This window comes from Bubalus kerabau, chromosome 18 (assembly GCF_029407905.1).
Source record: "Bubalus kerabau isolate K-KA32 ecotype Philippines breed swamp buffalo chromosome 18, PCC_UOA_SB_1v2, whole genome shotgun sequence".
Lineage (NCBI taxonomy): Eukaryota > Metazoa > Chordata > Mammalia > Artiodactyla > Bovidae > Bubalus > Bubalus kerabau.
This window is the reverse complement of record NC_073641.1, coordinates 45,890,679-45,897,380: the sequence shown is the minus strand read 5'-3', so window position 1 is coordinate 45,897,380 and position 6,702 is coordinate 45,890,679. Positions and strand designations below refer to the sequence as shown.

General features: G+C 35.5%; 1 long non-coding RNA gene across 1 annotated transcript in view; it reads right to left on the bottom strand.

Moving 5' to 3' along the window:
* Positions 1-211: 211 nt before the first annotated feature.
* Positions 212-6,702, bottom strand: part of LOC129633096 (uncharacterized) — an 89,741-nt gene continuing 83,250 nt past the window's right edge. The window contains exons 2-3 of the long non-coding RNA XR_008704883.1: positions 3,932-4,069; positions 212-601 (exon numbers count right to left, since the gene is read on the bottom strand). This is a non-coding gene — a long non-coding RNA (uncharacterized LOC129633096). The remainder of the gene's footprint in view (positions 602-3,931; positions 4,070-6,702) is intronic.

Sequence of the window (6,702 nt, the reverse complement as noted above, 5' to 3'; positions counted from 1 at the left end):
TTGAAGAATCAGGCTTTAAACTTTGCTAAAAACCAGTAATCCACATCTGCTCAACTGTCAAATCATCTAGGTAATTGCTAAGAAGGTCCTTTAGTGACACTGTGTCCAACATGTTCTTTTCAAGAACACATGGACTCTTTACCGAAAGAGATAGAACACAGTATACACAGAAAATAGCCATTAACAAACATCTGACAGGAAAAAAATGTAAAGGCAATATGTTCTATTTACATGAACACAAAAATTCCAAATAAACTATGATGCAACACAATCCATAAATATTTCATTACTATATGGGGTTTACTAGAAAAAATTCAAATTAGTTAACACTCAAAAATTATTCAAAGTAATTCAGCATATTGAGAATAAAAAATCAACAAGATCTTTTTGCTAAATAAAATATTGAAATAATTGATAAAGCAAACACAGATGACGGTTAAAGTAAATCTTAAAAATATGCAGAATAGGAGCATCTTAAGTCTGGAAAGAGATAAAAATATGCAACTAACATTCTACTTAAGAAATCAGCTTTCTTCTGAGTTTGAAAAGAAAAAATAATTTCCACTGTCTTCAGTTTTTAATATATTGTATTGAAGGTCACCTATGGAAATAAAACAAAACAAAGGAAATGAAATTAATACTGGTAAAGAATTAAAACTTTAATTATTTTTGAAAAACCAAACTGTGTGCAAATTATACTCTAAAGGAACTATAAACAAATAAGTAAACAAAAACTAGAAAATTAATACATAAATTTGGTAGTTTTCCTGGAAAAAAATCAACATAAAATTTCCATTTTATTTTTAAATTCTAGCACACTGGCATTATGCCTTCTGAATTTTTCAGGCTGTATAACAGAATATTTTAGATATTAAAGTCATTCACATAATGACACTTGAACAGACAATTCCTGTGCTCTTAATATATTCTAGGTCTCTAGTACTCTTGCCTGGAAAATCCCATGGATGGAGGAGCCTGGTGGGCTGCAGTCCATGGAGTTGCGAAGAGTTGGACACGACTGAGCAACTTCCCTTTCACTTTTCACCTTCATGCATTGGAGAAGGAAGTGGCAACCCACTCCAGTGTTCTTGCCTGGAGAATCCCAGGGACGGGGGAGCCTGGTGGGCTGCCGTCTATGGGGTTGCACAGAGTTGGACACAACTGAAGCAACTTAGCAGCAGCAGCAGCAGCAGAATGTTTATCTAACTATATAACTATAGAACACTAACTATAGAACACTAACATCCTTAAAACTATGAAACACCACAGAGTAAAACAAAGACCTTTGTAAATGTAGAAATATTATAAGTTCATGGATTGAAAGACTCTTTTAGCGCTAGTGGTAAAGAATCTGCCTGCCAATGCAGCAGACGCAAGAGACGGGTTCAATCCCTGGGTTGGGAGGATTCCCCTGGAGGAAGAAATGGCAACCCACTCAGATGTTCTTGCCTGGAAAAATCCCATGAACAGAGGTGCCTGGCAGGCTAGAGTCCATGGGTTGCAAAGAGTCAGACACGACTGAGCTCTTGTTAGCAGCAGCAGCATAATAACACAATATTAATTCTTACCAAATTGATTTAGATATACAAAAAGAGCATAAGAAAAATCTCAATAGTTTTATGTGGAATTCTCTTTTCAATATCGATTCTAAAATTTAGAGGGAAATACAAGTAAGTTAGTAAGTGTTAGTCGCTCAATCATGCCTGACACTTTGCGACCCCAAGGACTGCAACCCACCAGGCTCCTCTGTCCATGAGTTTTCCAGGTAAGGATACTGGAGTGGGTTGCTATTTCCTTCTCCAGGGGATCTTCCCAACCCAGGGATCAAACCCGGGTCTCCTGCACTGCAGGCAGATTCCTTACCGATTGAGCTAAAAGGGAAGCCCTGGGAAATACAAAATGCCTAGAAAATCCTAGACAAGCTTAAGAGGAACAAAATTAATAGGATTTATACTCTCAGAATTAAAATATACTGTAAAGCTACTCCAGACACTCACATGATTATATCATAATTTTAAAAAAGTAAATATGTATAGAACAGTCTTATGGACTCTGTGGGAGAGGGAGAGGGTGGGAAGATTTGGGAGAATGGCATTGAAACATGTAAATATCATGTATGAAATGAGTTGCCAGTCCAGGTTCGATGCACGATACTGGATGCTTGGGGCTGGTGCACTGGGACGACCCAGAGGGATGGAATGGGGAGGGAGGAGGGAGGAGGGTTCAGGATGGGGAACACATGTATACCTGTGGCGGATTCATTTTGATATTTGGCAAATCTAATACAGTTATGTAAAGTTTAAAAATAAAATAAAATTAAAAAAAAAAAAAAAAAAAGTAAATATGTATAACAACAGTTTTTCCAGTGGTCATGTATGGATGTGAAAGTTGGACTGTGAAGAAAGCTAAGCACTGAAGAACTGATGCTTTTGAACTGTGGTGTTGAAGAAGATTCCTGAGAGTCCCTTGGACTGCAGGGAGATCCAACCAGTCCATTCTAAAGGAGATCAGTTCTGGGTGTTCTTTGGAAGGACTGATGCTGAAGCTGAAACTTCAATACTTTGGCCACCTCATGTGAAGAGCTGACTCATTGGAAAAGACTCTGATGCTGGGAGGGATTGGGGGCAGGAGGAGAAGGGGATGACAGAGGATGAGATGGCTGGATGGCTTCACCGACTTGATGGACATGAGTTTGAGTGAACTCTGGGAGTTGGTGATGGACAGGGAGACCTGGCATGCTGAAATTCATGGGGTTGCAAAGAGTTAGACATGACTGAGCGATTGAACTGAACTAACTGAAGGAAGAAAAGTGCTACATCAACAGAAACAATGGAAGACAGAGGACAATGGAATCATAAATTCTATCCTCTGAGAGAAAGCAAAACTACTCTTGGCTTAGAATTACATACCCAGCAAGTGTATATTTTAAATAAGTGTAAATTAAATACATTCTCAAATGAACAGGTATGGGGTGTTTGCAATATTTGTTGAAAATTATGTTTTTGCCTTTGTTTGACTTTTGATAATCAATTGAATTCATTTCATGTTTACAGGCCTGCTCTTGTCATCTCATCTATCCTTATTCATTTTAAGAATGAATTTTCAGGAAATATGAAGTTGGGGAAAAGAACTTGCTATATTGTAGCACATGTGTTGCAAGATATTTGAATTTTCTTTCACAAAATACTTTGGAATGTTGCTTTCTAATTAATTTCCAGCAGGATAACACTGATCTTTTTGCTCACTGTGAAAGCATTTTAACGTCTTCCAACTGCATGATGAATAACACTTAAATTCTTTATCCTGTCATTGAAATTCCTACAAAGTCTTTCCTACCATAAATTCTCACTGCTTCCTGTGGTCCAGCTGATAATAAGCTACCTGTTTTCTTGTATGCTTCAAATGTCCTTCTGCACATACAGCTCCTTCTTTCTGAATTACCCCTAAACCCTTACGTACACGTTTCACCCTTTCCTCTAAGGTTCAGCTGGATAGAACAATATTTCTCTGGAGAATTTTTTGATCCCATTGAATAATACAATTGCACTTTTCTCTGAACTCCTTAGTTATTTAATTTAAACTTCTATCAGTTCCTTAGGAAAATGATCTATGACTACTTCACTCATAGAGCCCTCTAAACTCAAAGTGCCTTGCATATTATTGACAATGAATATAGTTGTTGAATAAGAAAACAAAGCAAAAATAATCTTTAACCAACTGTCAAATTTCATCTAATATAGGTTAGTACTATCTTATGGGTTTTTAAGTATTAACAAGAATAATATAATCAAATTTGGGGGCCAGAATATAGATCCATATATTTAAAGAAACAAATTCAAAGTATGTAAACTGTCACAGAGGATAGAATCAGTTTTTGGCTGGGAAGCTCTCCCTGGAATAATAACGACCTTCCAGTCCCAGCCATACTCACCTGGTGAGTCAACTGTGATCACCACATTCATATATATCCTGCCTGGATTCAGAAGGCATGTTTTTGTTGACTTTCATTTGATACTTTTCTATATCCTGATTTACATAATATAGTATCTAGTAAATAAATGGAGTTGGCCTGAAATCAAGTGGAAATGTTATATTAAATTTACACCCAAATATATTGTGAAAATGTTTTTACATTTATGCACTGCATTATTGAAATAGATATTATATAGTAAATCATTCAAACACTCATATTTAACAAGCCATTACATTCAAATCATTGATTTTATTAACTTATTTCAATCTTCTGTAACATTAAACATAATTTAGAGCAAATATATGAACATGAACGTATGCTTTTCTTTAGAACTTAAAAAATCATTGAGATGGGTTTTAAAACACATTGAGAATGCCCTTATAGCTAAACAAATATATATTATACATTCTAGAATTAATATTAAGAAAATTATCAAAGTGGCTCATAATTCTAGCATAAAATTAAGGTACTATGTGATATATGTGACAAGTAATATGAAAGTAATACATTTAAAAATAAACTATGGGTTTGATAATGTAACAAAGTTTAGGTAAACTTTCATTGACTCTACAGTTTATTGCAATTTAAATTTTCTGTTCTACTGTTTAAAAATAAATTCCATGTTTCTTTTTTTTTAATTTTATTTTATTTTTAAACTTTACAATATTGTATTGGTTCTGCCATATATCGAAATGAATCTGCCACAGGCATACATGGGTTCCCCATCCTGAACCCTCCTCCCTCCTCATACCATCCGTCTGGGTCGTCCCAGTGCACCAGCCCCAAGCGTCCAGTATCGTGCATCGAATCTGGACTGGCGACTCGTTTCATATATGATACTATACATATTTCAATGCTATATCTCCCAAATCATCCCACTCTTTCCCTCTCCCACAGAGTCCAAAAGACTGTTCTATACATCTGTGTCTCTTTTGCTGTCTTGTATACAGGGTTATCATTACCATCTTTCTAAATTCCATATATATGCGTTAGTATACTGTATTGGTGTTTTTCTTTCTGGCTTACTTCACTCTGTATAATAGGCTCCAGTTTCATCCACCTCATTAGAACTGGTTCAAATGTATTCTTTTTAATGGCTGAGTAATACTCCATTGTGTATATGTACCACTGCTTTCTTATCCATTCATCTGCTGATGGATATCTAGGTTGTTTCCATGTCCTGGCTATTATAAACAGTGCTGTGATGAACATTGGGGTACACGTGTCTCTTTCCCTTTTGGTTTCCTCAGTGTGTATGCCCAGCAGTGGGATTGCTGGATCATAAGGTAGTTCTATTTCCAGTTTTTTAAGGAATCTCCACACCATTCTCCATAGTGGCTGTACTAGCTTGCATTCCCATCAACAGTGTAAGAGGGTTCCCTTTTCTCCACACCCTCTCCAGCATTTATTGCTTGTAGACTTTTGGATCGCAGCCATTCTGACTGGAGTGAAATGGTACCTCATAGTGGTTTTGATTTGCATTTCTCTGATAATGAGTGATGTTGAGCATCTTTTGATGTGTTTGTTAGCCATCTGTATGTCTTCTTTAGAAAAATGTCTATTTAGTTCTTTGGCCCATTTTTTGATTGGGTCATTTATTTTTCTGGAATTGAGCTGTAGGAGTTGCTTGTATATTTTTGAGATTAGTTGTTTGTCTGTCGCTTCATTTGCTATTATTTTCTCCCATTCTGAAGGCTGTCTTTTCACCTTGCTTGTAGTTTCCTTTGTTGTGCAGAAGCTTTTAAGTTTAATTAGGTCCCCTTTGTTTATTTTTGCTTTTATTTCCAATATTCTGGGAGGTGGGTCATAGAGGATCCTGCTGTGATGTATGTCGGAGAGTGTTTTGCCTATGTTCTCCTCTAGGAGTTTTATAACTTCTGGTCTTGCGTTTAGATCTTTAATCCATTTTGAGTTTTAACATCATCCTGAGAAAGTTCCTTGAATATAGATAGATTAGATGAATTTTGCATTTTTAAAAACACTAAAGAGGAGATACGGCAGTTCCATTTTGAATGTCCATGATTTACCCAATGAAGAAGGCTTTGCATAAATTGTGATGGTTCTGACATGTTCCTGCAGTAGTTTCATAACAAAATTGAGAGAAAATTCATTAAAAATGGCTTTTATCTTCCTAAACTTGTGAACAATACCAGCAACTGTTTAAGTCAGTTAAATAAAACTATGCTTTCATAATTTACTAAAATAAATCTCATTTTATGTGATATTTTACTTTTTTACATGAATTAATATAAAACATTGTATCAAATGACAGATGTTTTTAGAGCTGGGAGCAAATTATATTAGAAGACTTGAATGATGTTTGCAAAGCTTTTGACTTGCCTATATATCTCTTCTAAATATTTGAAAGTTCTTTAGAACAAAAACTGGAAAAAAACTATAGAGAATATGAAATAAGTAACAATTTTAGTAATGTACAAAATCTATCAAACTTAAATACCATAAGGCTGCTTAATTATATGGGTGTATGAATGAAGAATAATAGTTCCAAGTTTCAGACTGAATAGGGTATCATATCATGATATTGTAAGGCAGCTTAGGAAGAATTTAAATAAATTAGATAACTATAATCTGTATACAGTAAATACACACACACACACACACACACACACACGCACTGTGTCTTATACTTGTGTTACGTGTGTCTGGGCATATGTGTTCTCAATCATCCTTCAATCAGTCATGTACATATGGCTTGGAGCCATAAACAC